Source organism: Schistocerca serialis, chromosome 4 (genome assembly GCF_023864345.2).
Source record: "Schistocerca serialis cubense isolate TAMUIC-IGC-003099 chromosome 4, iqSchSeri2.2, whole genome shotgun sequence".
NCBI lineage: Eukaryota > Metazoa > Arthropoda > Insecta > Orthoptera > Acrididae > Schistocerca > Schistocerca serialis.
The window spans coordinates 673,505,336-673,522,184 of NC_064641.1; positions in this window are offsets into that span (position 1 = coordinate 673,505,336).

The following is a 16,849-nucleotide window of genomic DNA, read 5'->3' on the forward strand; positions in this document are numbered from 1 at the left end:
ACTAAAAGATTCAGGTGGTACGGACTTGTGAGGAGGAGAGGAGAGAATGCGGTAATAAAAGCAGTAATGGATGGAGAAGCCGAAGGAAGGAGACCACTAGGACGGCCGAGATCGAGAAGGAAAGATAATACCGCGGGAGACGTGCAGATACTAGGTGTGGGAGATGAAGATGCAGCTTATAATGGTCGCCTAGTCGTAGATATTGCTATAATCGCACTATTTCACTCCCATTTACGGAGCTTGTTAGCACTTGATGTTAGGTTGGCGCCATTAAAATGCATTGTGGTAATCGCTGCTGCTTGCTGGATCGCTGCTGTGTCTCGATGCTAATGCTGGCTCTAAATCTGGTTGTCTAGGGGTAAAAAGGTGAGGTCCCGCGTTTTTGATGTGCTTTTGATGATAAATAATGAGCGAAACCAACAAATATTTAAACTTCAAATATTTATTACTCTGGTGGCCATCTTAATTCCACTGTCCACCAAAGACAATGACACAACACAAAGTAGCACTTGTTTTACATGTTCTCTGCAATGTTTATCCACCTCGAACAATAACACACATACACCTTACCAAAGTGACATTCAGACTCCGCTCCCGACCCTTCTTGCTGCTTGTATTTATAACCTTGTCAAAGAACTACTAAAAAGAGATATAGTTTGTAAGTCACATGTACATCTGTTATCGTAATTTGTGCAGAAAAGTTATTAATTTATATCGAGTGACATAATTTAACACGTTATTAAATTGACAGACAGATTTGCTGACTTGACAGAATAATTCTTTTTTACAAAAAGGCCGTTTTTTAGAAGTTTGTCAATTGACTTCTCCAATTTTCATAAATAAGTAAATAACATGAATTATTAAGAATTACATTGGTTTTCGTGTAAAATAGGAGTGTTTACGTGAATTCTGAGTGAAAGCGGTCCTAGTGAACAAATAGGTTTCACTGGGCGATTTTTATTTAAGGAGACCCAAAATACGTAAGTTGGCCACTATTTTTCGTACTTCATATTAATTATTTAAGATGAACTTAGTATTTTTACATTATGACATTTGCTGTATCTGTGATCAAGTGATATTAACTTTCGTGTGGGTCAGTTATAAGAGATCGAGTCTTTCGAAGGTATGCTCGAAACGTGCACCGCACCACGGACGCAATTAGGTAGACGAAGCATTAAGCCATGCGTTACATTGACCTCGGCTTCCGTGGGATCTCTGCTAGTAAGGGAGGGCACTGTGACAGGTGCCGTCTACGTGATCGTTATTGCGGACCACCTGTATCCCTGCGTGCTCGACTTCTTGCCTGACTGCAACGGCGCCTTCCGCCAATATAGCCGTCTGTGTCACCAGGCCAGAACCGGGGCTGCTCTGTCTTCAGAAGTGCAGTAGTGAAGTCATGTTGATGCTTTGACCACCAGATTCGCTTGATCTGAACCCGATGGAACACGCCTGGGACCCTGCTCCGACAAACCGCCAGCCTGTGACTTACGGGAATTGCGCGACCACGCGCTGTGGGAAATCTACTGAAGATTTGTCGAAACGATGCCACTCAGGACCACTGCTGTTTTGCGTTTCACATCTGGACCAGCGCGCTGTTAAACAGGCAGTTACAGTGTTACGGTTCACCAGTCTTTATCACATGCTCAAGAGCAGTTACAGCACTAGTACAGATTCACACGGTGATATCCGCCATGCGGGTTTCAAGAGCGGAGAGGCTGTCCTCAGCTTAACAGTAAAGGACTATGCTTATTAGGGGAGCGGCAGCGGGTGCTGCGGGGGCGGGGGGGGGGGGGGGGGAGGAGGACTGCACTCACTTTTAAGTCAATTCAATGGACGTAGTCCAGCCTCAGGTTTCGCCTCAGTGGAATTGTGCGACACCAACACTTAATGCTACTAGTAATTAGCACTTTTTTGTGAGTAATGTTTCATAGGTATTTTGTACAGATTTTGGCAACAGTCAAGTTAACTTGTAATTTTTTAACTCAATAAGCCCATTTTCTATATTGATGTGTTGTATGCTGTGAAATATTGTATAGATTGGCGACTCTATGGAGTGTTCTGTGCACCACGACCAGATAGTGGATATAATTGGAAGGAGAATCAGCATTGGTCGTACTTTTTTGTTTTGCAGTTTATGTGATCGCTCTAAGCTTGTTGATAACAGTGCCTGCCAATTTTAATTGTATATTACAGCACAGAGGATGGTCACTAAGTGAACGAAAATCGATTGTGCGGATAATAAAACAAAATACGACCAATGCTGATTTTCCTTCCAAATATTGTATAGTTTAGTGGTGCACGTTGAGGCTTAGCTCTTCATATCGCGTTCGTGTTAAGTAAGAGACGATAGCAAGCAGACAACACCAGACAGTGAGTCACGGTTATTGCGCAACGGATGCGCTCTGATCCAGTGACTCGCTGAAAATAGTCACGACTGAGGCAGAAAAGTAAAAGTCGTCAGTCTTCTGACTGGTTCGATGCGGCCTGCCACGAATTTCTCTCCTGAGCCAATCTCTTTTTCTCAGAGTAGCACTTGCAGCCTACATCCTCAATTATATGCTGGATGTACTCCAATCTCTGTCTTCTTCTACAGTTTTTACCCTCTACAGCTTTCTCTAGTACCGTGGAAGTCAGTCGCTGATGTCTTAACAGTTGTCCTATCGTCCTGTCCCTTCTCCTTGTCACTGTTTCCCACACATTCCTTTCCTGTCCGATTCTGTGCAGAATGTGCTCATTCCTTATCTTATCAGTACACCTAATTTTCAACATTCGTCTGTAGCACCACATCTCAAATGCTTCGATTCTCTTCTGCTCCGTTTTCCCACAGTCCATGTTTCGGTAATATGCAATGCTGAGCACCAAACGACTTCGTACGAGCTATGAAATTACCAGGCATTTAAAACATGTTTTGAAAACAAAATTGTTGTTATTGCGATTATTATGACTGTCATTAATTACTGCTAATTCCTTTGTTAATGTGAATAATGGCGTCAAGGGAAACTAAAATAGTACATTAGTATTGTTATGTCGATCAACTGAGCAGACGTTAGCGGCAGAACTCTGACTATACAGAGAAAGTGAGTTATACTCTTAGGCAAATTTTGTAATGTACAACTTGCCAGTTTGTAGGAATAGGGAAACAAGAAACATTTTACGATAATTCTGTTATTTAAAGGGGGGTTATTTTGATGTTTGTGGAGTTTCTAAATTTTCGCATTTAGTAAACTGTTCATAAAAACTATTAAGTTGTGATTAGTCAAATGTAAAAGACACGGGACTGCGCAGTTTAATTCTAATATAGGATTGGCTATGATGTGTACCAGCCAACCAGAGAACAGTACGTTCACGGGTATTCTGTGAGCTAAAGAACTGCTTTGTGAAGTCTGAACAGTCATTTCGGAGTTCCGCCATCATGATGTAAGGAAACATTGAAAATTTGTGGTAAGTTCCTATGGGAGCAAACTGCTGAGGTCATCGGTCCCTTGGCTTACACACTACATAATCTAACTTAAACTAACTTATGCTAAGGATGACATATACACCCATGCCCGAGGCAGGACTCGAACCTCAGACGGGGAGAGTCGCGCGAACTGTGGCAAGGCGCCTTCAGACCGCGCGGCTGACGTTCGGATTTCGGTATAAGGAGCTCTGAACAGATGTGGTAATTCTGCAGAATACCCTGGATCGCAGCAAAGTGGATGCCAACGTGTGAGAAAAACAAATACGTGAAATTTCGATTTTAATACGCAAGCTGTAACTTTTGAATAACCAAAATCTGCGTAGCATGTTATACAATTTGTGACCGCAAACTGAACATTCGTATTCGTCAAATTGTGTAACATTTGAGCGAGTATTCTGTCACGGGTGAGGCGTTTGGTAATTCTTCTACGGCCCGGTTCAGTTAATTACCATTAGCTGTCTATGATGAGTGACTGTGATGGCGTGTGAGTGTGCCGAAACTGTAGCTTCAGGTTAGCATGGACTTGGTTAGCGCAGACGTGATTTGTATCAAATGAGTGGCAATATATTCAAGTTTTCACTTACAAACTACTCAACGTTGAATATCTGAGCTAACTTGTGTAACCGCCCTCCGTCGACCTGCTGTCTTCGACTTCTCTGACGGAAGATACAATGTTATTATCTACTGTATATGCATGGCTTTTAGTTAAATATATACATCAGATGGTGCAGCCATAAACATTTTCACTGTAACGGTGACTAAGTTACTAATGCTAAATTTTTGGCTCAGTCGTCCACACTTCGTTTGTTGCTGCGTTACCGAAAACAATATAGTTAGTAACGTCTTTGGATGTTAGTTATTATTCGCCAATATAGACGATGTTACGGAAATCGCTTTAGTTCTTTATCAATAACATCAAATAATAATTAAGTGACCATGAATGATTACGTTTTGTATAGAGGGAAAAGGAGGGTTGACCCTACAACCATTCTCAGCAATTAAGGCAAGTAAAATGTCCGTGATTTTTATGGTTAGTCACTCGAAGATATTCTAGCAAGAAATATGGTCCATTAGTATATTTCAGTACAGTAATTCAAACTGCGTACACTTTAATTTTCACAAAGCTAAGTGTCCAGTCCAGTTCTTATATTCAGTTTATAGTGTAGTCCACAGATCCAATTATCAGTTATTCGGCATGTACTAGAAGTTAATACTGAGCGCTACTTTTTCTCGCGCACACAATTCCTCAGATATTCTCAGCCCGTGACCTACGGCGAAAGTCTGTCCCGTATAAATTAACTACAGTCAATTCCGTTTGCAATTTAACAAAAGTGCCCTGATCCCTTCCCTAGCATATCACACGGAAATGCTCGCTACGTAGACTTATTCAGAGCGCAGAAAACAAGACAAGAGAACTAACAATACCCGTGCATGGTTTATATTGTAGAATTTAGAGACAAAACTATCCGCGTGAAATCCTCTTTGGTTTCCCTGAAGCGCTACTTTGCTGCTGGCGTTATTCTGATGAGAGATTATACACTACTAGCGCATTTAAATTGCTACACCACGAAGATGACGTGCTACAGACGCAAAATTTAACCGACAGGAAGAAGATGCTGTGATATGCAAATGATTAGCTTTTCAGAGCATTCACACAAGATTGGCGCCGGTGGCAACACCTACAACTCAGAGCATGAGGAAAGTTTCCAACCGATTTCTCATACACAAACAGCAGTTGACCGGCGTTGCCTGGTGAAACGTTGTTGTGATGCCTCGTGTAAGGAGATGAAAAGCGTACCATCACGTTTCCGACTTTGATAAAGGTCGGATTGTAGCCTATCGCGATTGCGGTTTATCATATCGCAACGTTGCTGCTCGCGTTGGTCGAGATCCAATGACTGTTAGCAGAATATGGAATCGGTGGGTTCAAGAGGGTAATACGGAACGCCGTGCTGGATCCCAATAGCCTCGTATCACTAGCAGTCGAGATGAGATCTTATCCGCATGGCTGTAACGGATCGTGCAGCCACGTCTCGATCCCTGAGTCAACAGATGGGGACGTTTGCAGGACAACAACCATCCGCACGAACAGTTCGACGACGTTTGCAGCAGGATAGACTATCAGCTCGGAGACCATGGCTGCGGTTACCCTTGACGCTGCATCACAGACAGGAGCGCCTGCGATGGTGTACGAACCTGGGTGCACGAATGGCAAAACGCCATTTTTTCGGATGAATCCAGGTTCTGTTTACAGCATCATGATGGTCGCATCCGTGTTTGGCGACATCGCGGTGAACGCACATTGGAAGCGTGTATTCGTCATCGCCATACTGGCGTATCACCCGGCGTGATGGTATGGGGTGTCATTGGTCACACGTCTCGGTCACCTCTTGTTCGCACTGACGGCACTTTGAACAGTGGACGTTACATTTCAGATGTGTTACGACTCGTGGCTCTACCCTTCATTCGATCCCTGCGAATCCCTACATTTCAACAGGATAATGCACGAACGCATGTTGCAGGGCCTGTACGGGCCTTTCTGGATACAGAAAATGTTCGACTGCTGCCCTGGCCAGCACATTCTCCAGATCTCTCACCAACTGAAAACGTCTGGTCAATTGTGGCCGAGCAACTGGTTCGTCACAATACGCGAGTGACTATTCTTGATGAACTGTGATATCGTGTTGAAGCTGCATGGGCAGCTGTACCTGTACACACCAGCCAAGCTCTGTTTGACTGAATGCCCAGGCGTATCAAGGCCGTTATTACGGCCAGAGTTGGTTGTTCTGGGTACTGATTTCTCAGGATCTATGCACCCAAATTGCGTGAAAATGTAATCACATGTCAGGTCTAGTATAGTATATTCGTCCAATGAATACCCGTTTATCATCTACATTTCTTCTTGGTGTAGTAATTTTAATGGCCAGTAGTGTATATCGGTAATTTTAATTAAAACATTTTCAAGGCTATTAATTATTACTGATATTGTCGATCACCTCTCCTCTCCCCTATATGAAAATAAGCCTTGTAATATTGTTCTTAATTAAAAGTGCGGTAATACTTGGTACTAGCAAAACATTTGTTGCACCCGTTGGACTCGTGTAATGCTGTTGGCGCTACTACAGATTTTCCAGTTGAAATGCTTATTCGTTTGTAATATGGCACGCGTGCGACCTGACTGCAAATGAAGAAAGCACTGCAAGGTGAGTAAATATTATTTCAGGAGGACGAGTACGTAGAAAATCGCGACGTTGCAATGTGTTGAGCCCAAGGTCAGAATTGTAACGGTAGAGCAGGAGGAGCTGGATTGAAGTCCACCAGAGTAGGGAGGACAAGGCGCGTCAGAGGAGGAGGTGGAAGGCGCGGGGAGGCAGCTGGGGACCGAAGAGCGGCCTGCCGGCAGCCACCAGCCTGGTGTGGGCGCCGGGCACAGGTGTCTCCAGAGCCTCGGATGGCAGCTGGCAGTTGGAACGAGAGCCATGTGTGAGTCGCGCTGAAGCTGTGTCTACATAATGCCCGCCGACGCAGCGTTTCCAAACAAAGTAGTGTTTTCATTTACACTGTAAGATGTATGGATCAGTGTGGTCTTATTGTGAATGTATTGGCAGGATTTAACTTATGTGTGTAACCACATTGTTGATGATGCAATACCTGTGATACCATACTGGTCCGATTCCTATAACCGACGTTAGTGTTATAACAATACAAAGTAGTAAGGCGTATTAGAATTCGTAGGTCACAGCGTTAAAGAACTACGACAGGACGATGCAAACAACTTAACATGTTCAGAATGTTGGAGGCAGCTTTTGACAAGTTACTGGTACTTCTACGCGCACTCCGACATGAAGACGTCAGTGTGAGTCTCATCTGCTGAACTCGATTGAGTGAAGCGTTTCCAGCGTGTCTGCCTCCAGTTCCTCTGGACAAGGCCACCAACTGTCATCCGACCGTACGAAATATGGCCGCAACTCTCGTCGTGGTCAAGTACTCCAAAATTTTCACTGCCGTCTGTCCAGTTTCGGTAAATAGTAATAACGGCTAAAATCGAACTTTTGACCAAACCCTCCGTTTCTGTGCTGATTTTCTTGTGGTACTATCACTTAATATAAGTTTAATTGTTGCGAAGTCTCCACTAAGGTATTTGTCTGAGGTGTATGGAGATGAAACCTGGATGGGAAACAGTCCAGGCAAGAAGAGAGTAGAAACTTCTGAAATGTGGTTCTAATCATCATTTCCTTTGGGCCTTTGACCCACTGCAATACGGGGTCGGCGTTGTTACTAAGGATTTGGCGATGTTAGTGTCAGAGGGTGGCCAGATACCCCTCCTGTCGCCACCCTATACGCCCCAGGACGGAATCAGTGTACCCCAGCTGTCTGCGTCTAGTGTAAGCCATGAAATAGTGTGGACGTGTTTTCCAATGTCTGCGAGTCATGTAACTGAGACGGGACGTGGGGACCAGCCTGGTATCCACCTACTGGGATGTGGAAAACCGCCTAAAAACCACATCTAGGCTGGTCGGCACACCGGCCCTCGACATTACCCACCAGCGCGCCTATCTGGGTCCAGGAAGCAGTGCATTAGCGCTCTCGGAGACCTCGAGGGTGAAATGTGGTTATAATAATAATGCTAAATGGACCGGTAATGAATCGAACTGTACAGAAAACAAGTGCCACAAATTGACTAAGGGAAGGGACCGATTAAGATGACTTACCCTGAGACAAAAAGGTATCGTCAATTTGGTAATGGAAGGAAGTCGGGGGTTGGGAAGTAGGAGAGGGGGGGAGGTATGAGGTGAAAGGGGCGAAGTTGTAGAGTCAGACCAAGGCCTGACCATAACAAGCAGGTTCAAACCCATGTCATTTGCAAGAGTTATGCGTATGTAGGAGGCGTCCATAGATAAGCGTGTGAGATAAAAAGGAAATGATCGTATGGCATTATTGGCTGAGAGTCCCCATGTGGCTGCCTAGTTCACCTTTTTCTGTTTGGCACCACATCACCGCCTTGTGCATCGATGATGATAACACGAAATGATAAGGTCAACACAGACAACCATCGCGCAACAGGGGAAAATCAATGGCGCAGACGGGAATTGAGCTTGTCAGCCCAGCATCGAAGGGCAGTCATGCTCATCACTAGACCACAAGCCACAATCACAGACGTGGTGCCCTGCGTCGAACCAGTCTTCTGACTTAAGACCACAACAACAAGAACAACAACAACAATAACTGTCGAGCCATCTTGTATGTCACTTAATCAGCGACTTTTACGATCCTGTGTTCATAACACCACCAAGTTATCTTAACTTCCCAGACTGCTTCTTCTTCGGAGCTCTCCGCATGGCTTTAGAATGACTGTAATAGTTGGCACTTGCTAACGACGAACAGTAGGTCCCGTAATGTTTTCTTCCTGAACCAGGTATAAGCGCATTGCGGACGGTACATGCAATCGTTAACCTGGACACTTTCTCTTTTGTATCTCCTTGGCGTATTTTCTTCTTTTGCCATTTAATTTGGTGCTTTACAGACAGATATAAAAGTTCTCGGTACTTCTGCGTCTTGCAGCCCTCAAGTTTTGTAGAAAGGATATTTTTAAATGTTTAACACCAAAGCGTTCATTTAGAAACGAAATATAGCGAACATATAAACACAAGCGAAAATACCCTTTCAGCTTTCGGCACGCATCTCATAGAGTATAAATACTCCATTGAAAATATCGAGAGAAATCTCAGTTTCATAATGTCTCCAAGGACAATTAATGGACATTTTAGAAATAATACAGATCTAAATTCACAGGACTAAACACCCAGAGCAAATGCTGCATTAATAACCAACTTGTGCAGAAAATCTTCATAGAAATCTTGCACAGCAGCTTAATCAGCATGTGGAAGGCACTCCACCGTGCATTAATCAACAAATACGCGACAGCAAACGGTTCACATAAACCTTCAATAATACCTGCACTCCATCTCACTGCAATCAATCATCAAATATGTACGAGTCTGCAAATTATACATTGAAAATTATAACAGCAACACAATACTGTCATATGTGCATTCCAATGTAATACGAATGAAACTAAATGTTACCTATTAAACAGGAAATGCTCCTATGGAACACTTTGCCTCACTCTTAAAGTACTCAGCGATATTGAAATACAATCCCAAAGTGAAAATCGCTAAGCGGGTCTAAGGCTTCCATTCAGTTCCTTGTTTGACCAGTTGGTGTGACACTTGAAGATAGCAAAATGAAAGCCGAAATTTTAAATTTCACTTCAAGAAGTCGTTCACACAGGAGAATCCTACAAACATACCGTCATTTGACCGTCGGACAGATTCCCGTATGGACGACATAGTACGAGGGGGAGTTGGAAAATGAGTTTCCCCTGTCGACTGTGGGCAGAGTTGTGTGATATGGGCGAAAGACGGCACGGCAGGTGAACTCGCACGTGCAAGACATCGATACACCATTGAGTAGAGATCGACCGCGATTAAGCAGATGGCGCTGTCGCAGTGCCTGCGCAAAGAGGAGGCCAGCCGATCGGTCTTTTCCCGGAGCTGTGGAGGGAAAGTGCGTTTTGGAGTCGTGGTCAAAGGCGGAAGCGAGAGCTGTTATCCGCTATGAATGAGCACGTGGAGAATCAGGCACAGAAATTCATAATAGCCGGCCGAAGTGGCCGTGCGGTTAAAGGCGCTGCAGTCTGGAACCGCAACACCGCTACGGTCGCAGGTTCGAATCCTGCCTCGGGCATGGATGTTTGTGATGTCCTTAGGTTAGTTAGGTTTAACTAGTTCTAAGTTCTAGGGGACTAATGACCTCAGCAGTTGAGTCCCATAATGCTCAGAGCCATTTTTGAAATTCATAACCGCCTTGTTGAGGTGTATGGGTCAGGTGTGATGTCGAGGCAAATGGCGCGGAGATGGTGCCAGCAATTCAGTGATGGACGTCAGCAAGTGCAGGACATGCCGAGACCTGGACGGACGTGCACAGCCACTGCAGATGCAAATTTCAGGAAGGTGGATGACATGATTAAAGCGAACCGGCGTATCACCATCGATGGAGCAGCGGCAGAACTTGGAATCGGACATGAGCGAGCTCACAAGATCATCCACGGCATTCTTCGATACAGGAAGGTGTCAGCACTATGGGTGCCCCGCCAGCTGACCACGACACACATGGAACAACGCATGGCGTTCTGCCTTGAACATCTCGTGCGTTACCACGAATCTGGCAATGACCTTCTGTTTCGGATTGTGACGGGGGATGAAACGTGGGTCCACCATTATATGCCCGAATCGGAGACCGCATCCATGGAGTGGAAACATCCGTCATCACCTGTCCGAAAGAAGTTTAAAAGCACACCTTCTGCAGGTAAAGTGCTACTCACAGTTTTCTGGGACCCCAAAGGAGTTTTGCTGCTGGACTTTCTGGTGGATGCAACCATCAATGATGCGTGGTACTGTGCCACATTGTCGAAATTGAAAGAGGTAATTCGTAAAAAGCAGCCTGGCCGTCTCAGATCTGGCGTTCTGCTGTTGGATGACAACGCGAGACCACACACAGCGACGGCAACTCAAAACCATATTGCAACTCTTGGTTCGGAGCGCCTACACCATCCGCTTTACAGCCGGATCTAGCACCAAGTGACTTCCATCTGTTTCCTGCTTTGAAGAAGACTCTCGGCAGAGGGCGCTTTGGCAGCAATGCTGACGTCAAACAAGTCATTCAACGCTTCTTCAGTATGCAACGCCCGGATTTTTTCCTGGAAGGCTTTTTGAAGCTTATAAAGAGGTATGACAAATGTCTCAATGTAATTGGAAATTATGTAGAAAAATAAAGATATGTCCTATCTTTAATGTCGCATCTCTTTTTTTCCTTTCACACACAACTCTGACCACAGTCGACAGGGGAAACTTATTTTCCAACTCCCCCACGTAATAAGCTTCCCTAGGGTATAGAAACAACTGAAAGATTTGAAAGCAAATGAATCACCAGGTCCGGTTGGAATCCCAGTTCGGTTTTACAAAGATTACTCTACGGCGTTGGCTCCTTACCTAACCTTCATTTATCGTGAATCTCTCGTCCTGCACAAAGTCCCAAGAGACTGGAAAAAAGAGGAGGTAACCCCAATGTACAAGAAGCATAAAAGAATGGGCCCGCAAAATTACAAACCAATATCCCTAACTTCGGTTTGCTACAGAATCCTTGAACATACTCTCAGTACAAATGCAATAAACTTCGAAGAAGTTGAAAAAAAATCAGCCAACCAGTCGCAAAACAAAGGTTTTTTAGACCTTGACCTAAGTTTCGATATTTCTAAAAATATCTTACTTAGAAGGAGTGGGCCTAAAAAATGTGTACAGACGCTTGCAAACTATTTTTACACAAATGACAAAATACTAATAATAGAAAATATTTGTGAGCTCACTTTTTACATCACGAGGTGATAAAATACATTAGCTTAAGCCGAGCGGTGCTTGTCATATATAAAATTGATATAGAAATTACATCACTTGCCATGGCTTAAGACAGCAGCCAGATTACATCCAGCGTGCGTCAGAATAAATGCACAAATGTATTCGCCCACTGGCACAACGTTTGTCTACATGAAATTATAGCAGCAGTCCAAAGAATAAAATAATTGCGTAACATAAATATTCACCACGCCAGAGACAAAGGCCAGCTGTTCCGAGGTACAGGCTCAAACCGATGAAGAAAAATTGGGATGCAGAGGACGTTAAATTCATGAGCGTAAGAACTCTGACTTGTGTTTCAACTCGCCAGTAAGCATTTCCTTGTTGGCTTTAAACCGCTGCTCACTGTCACATAATACGTGTTTACCGATCTCCGCTAATATCGGGGAATGTGCCGTTTTCCTCAAAATACTTGATCTTCATTCGTGATCTACTGAAGTTCATATCAATGGATTTCATTTTTCACGTACTTTTTTCAGCATATGTTCCTACACATGGAGTTTCACAAAAAAATGTATATTTTCTGCGTAAGCCTCCGTTCAGTCAAGCAGAATGTTCTCATTCTTTATGTTGTGATGTAATTTTATCCCTTTTACTCTTTTCTCTACCTTTTTGAGACAGAAGTAATTTTTTGCAACAAAATTGATATCTTCAGATTTACATGTAGTATCACTCTGCTGCATAAATGTTTTACATTTTATATGTACCTCAAAAATTATTGCGACTGTCCTTCTATAAGAGATTTCATTTTTCTTCAGTGTAAAATTATGTTACTTAATACAACCAAAACGCAGTGATTAAGCGCATGTATATAGCATCCACTGCTTTCCAATTTCTCTTTATCGCTTCCGCTAAGTCAAACGCAAGTTTCTCTTTATAGTGACAGTTTTAGCTCGTATTTGCTCTGCTTTCTACATGCATTTGTGACAGTGGTCCTTTGTGAAGAGAACTCTAACTTCTGCACGCTGATTTATACGTACATTATTACTCTGTCAGAGAATATACTGCCGGCCGCGGTGGTCTAGCGGTTCTGGCGCTGCAGTCCGGAACCGCGGGACTGCTACGGTCGCAGGTTCGAATCCTGCCTCGGCCATGGGTGTGTGTGATGTCCTTAGGTTAGTTAGGTTTAAGTAGTTCTAAGTTCTAGGGGAGTTATGACCTAAGATGTTGAGTTCCATAGTGCTCAGAGCCATTTGAACCATTTTTTTTTTTTTTTGAGAATATACTTGGAGATTTTATCCGTAATGTACGAGGGGCGTTTGAAAAGTCCGTGTTAAAATAAAAACTACTTATGTATTTGGGGTAAATCTTTTTTATTTTTCGACAAAGTCTCCTTTTAGACTTATACACTTCGTCCAACACTGTTCTAATTTGTTGATCCCTTCCGAATAATGGGAATTGTCCAAGTCTACAAAATAGCTATTAGTTGCTGCAATCACCTTCTCGTTTGAATAAAATCTTTGTCCCGCCAGCCATTTCTTCAAATCGGGGAACAAATAGTAGTCCGACGAAGCCAAGTCTGGAGAATAGCGGGGATGTGAAACGATTTAGACTCCTGTTTCCATTAACTTTGCGACCATAACTGCTGACATGTGTGCTGGTTCATTGTCGTGATGGAAACGGCCTTTTTTTGCGGTCCAATCGCCGACTAATACATCTGTGCAGCGCGTTTTTCAAACGGTCCAATAACGATGAATAATATATACCTGTAATAGTTTTACCCTTTTCCAGATAGTCGATGAGGATTATCCCCTGCGAACCCCAAAAGACACTCGCCATAACCTTTCCGGCCGAAGGAATGCTCTTCGCCCTTTTTGGTGCAGATTTTCCCATGGTAACCCATTGTTTAGATTGTTGTTTCGTCTCAAGAGTACAGTAATGTATCCATGTTTCATCCACAGTGACGAAACGAAGCTTAAAGTCCTGCGGATTCTTCCTGAACAGCTGCAAACCATCCTTGCAACACTTCACACGATTCCGTTTTTGGTCAAGCGTGAGCAATCGCGGAACCCATCTTGCGGATAGCTTTCTCATGTCCAAATGTTTATGCAAAATATTATGTATCCGTTCATTCGAGATGCCCACAGCACTAGCAATCTCACGCACCTTAACTCTTCTGTCATCCTTCACCATATCATGGATTTTATCAATGATTTCTGGAGTCATAACCTCCACAGAGCGTCCAGAACGTTCAGCATTACTTGTGCACATATGGCCACTCCGAAAAATTTGAAACCACTTATAAACTGTCGTAATCGAAGGTACAGAGTCGCCGTAGTGTTTATCAAGCTTCTCTTTAGTCTCCTGAGGCGTTTTGCTTTTCATAAAGTAATGTTTAATCACCACACGAAATTCTTTTTCGTCCATTTTTTGACAATCACTGAACTTCCTTGATTCACACGAATGCCAAACACAAAGAAATAGACTAATACGGCTGAAACTTGGTGTGTGTTCTTCCCAAAGATGCTGCTAACTAAACATGACCTCGACACGCGCCGGTGGTGCCATCTCTCGGACTTTGTACGGACTTTTCAAACGCTCCTCGTATACCTGTAAATTTATTGCATTAGTAGTAGCCTTGTAGAAGAAATTTTAGTTCTTACTTTAATGTAAAATGCTGCTGCTTAACACAAGTAAGGCGTAGTTCTTATGGGCCCTCTGCATCCCAATTTTTTCTCATCAGTTTGAGCCTGTACCTCTGAACAGTTGGCCTTTGTCTCGGGCACGCTGAATTCTTATATTATGCAAATATTTTATTCTTTGCGCTCCTGTTATAATTTCATGTATGCAAGAGCCTTTACCAGAGGGCGAATACATCTGTGCATTTATTCTGACGTACCATGAATGTAACCTGGCTGCTGTCTTAAGCCATGGTGTATGATGTTCCTGGTTTTTATATCAATTTCATACATGATAAGATAATTTTATATGTGACAATAGCCGCTCGGCTTCAGCTAACGTATTTTACTACCATGTATGCGAACCTCACAAACATTTTTCTATTATTAGTATCTTGTTATGTATGTAAAATAGTTTCTAATCGTTTATATATATTTTAGGGCTAACTCCTTCTGAAGAAGATATTTTTAGAAATATCTAAACCTAGGTCAAGGGCTTAATAATTCTTTGGTTCGAAACTGGTAGGCTGATTTTTTTCAGCCTCCTATAATTCATGCAGTTGTTGAATAGCAGTCATGTTTAAGATATAACGAACTTTCTTGAGACTAAGCCGCTTATGTCCCATGCCTTAGAAAGCGTCACTCCTGCGAAACTCAGCTTGCCCTTTTCTCACATGATATACAGAGAGCTATGGATGAAGATCAACAGGCAGATTCCATATTTCTAGATTTCCGGAAAGCATTTGACACGGTGCCCCATTGCAGGTTTTTAACGAAGGTACGAGCATGTGGAATAAGTTCATAGTGAGTGGCTCGAAAACTTCTCATGTAAAAGAACCCAGTATCTTGTTCTCGATGGCGAGTGATCATCAGAGACAAGGAAATCGTCAGGAGTGCCCCAGGGAAGTGTGATAGGGCCGCTATTGATCTCTATTACACAAATGATTTTGGAGATGGGGTGGGTAGCAATCTGTGATGTTCGCTGATGTAGCCGTGGTGTACGGTAAGGTGTCGAAGTTGAGTGACTGAAGGAAGATACAAGACTATATAGACGAAATTTCTAGTTGATGTAGTGGTTCAAATGGTTCAAATGGCTCTGAGCACTATGGGACTTAACATCTATGGTCATCAGTCCCCTAGAACTTAGAACTACTTAAACCTAACTAACCTAAGGACAGCACACAACACCCAGTCATCACGAGGCTTGATGTAGTGGATGGAGGCTAGCTCTAAATGTGTAGAAATGTAAGTTAAAGCAGCTGGGTAGGAAGAATAAACCTATAATGTTCGGATACAGTATTACTAGTGTCCTGCTTCACAAATGTAAATATTTGGACGTAACGTTGCAAAGCGATATGAAATGAAACAAGCGTGTGAGAACTGTGGTAGAGAAGGCGAATGGTCGACTTCGGTTTACTGGGAGAATTTTTGATGCATATAGGACCCTCGTGCGAGTGGAACAGAAAAGGAATTGATTAGGTGCCCTCTGCCACGCACCGGTACGGTGGCTTGCGGCGTATGTATGTAGTTGTAGATGTAAATGTAGGTATAAGATACTATAATAAAATTGTTTGCATCAAAATCTGTCAAAATTTAAGATAACACCTACGATAAATAAGCCAGTGTGACAAAAAATGGGCCGGCCGCTGTTGTTCTAGGCGCTTCAGTCCGGAACCAACCCCCCCCCCCCCCCTCCCCCCGCTGCTACGGTCGCAGGTTAGAATCCTGCCTGGGGCATGGATGTGTGTGATGTCCTTACGTTAGTTAGATTTAAGTAGTTCTAAGTCTAGAGGACTGATGACCTCAGATGTTAAGTCCCATAGTGCTTAGAGCCATTTGAACCATTTGGACAAAAAATATGTTGAGCACTGCTTGTTTCTGGGCTGGGCGGTGCTGCAAAGTGACATCTAAATAGCTGTTTGTGTTGGTCGGCTTTCTATACACTCTGTGCCATAGATTGTTATCAGATCTTCTGTATATCAACACATCCAGGAACGGGAGTCCTACCTCACTCTCAGCCTCCAAGTTAAATTTGATTTTGCGGTGAAATTCCATTTAAGAAATTGTGGAACGCATGAAGTTCTGCTTCGCTGCGTGGCCGTATAACATGTATCGTCCACATAGCGGAGCCAACAAGAAGGCTTCCAAAGAGCACTACTTAATGCCTGTTACTCAAAATGTTCCATAAAAATGTCAGCTGCAACTGGCAATATGGGTGAGCCCATAGCAAGGCCGTCAGCCTGTTCATAGAATTCACCATTGTATATGTGAGTACAGGCTTTCTCGGCGAATTTCGTATA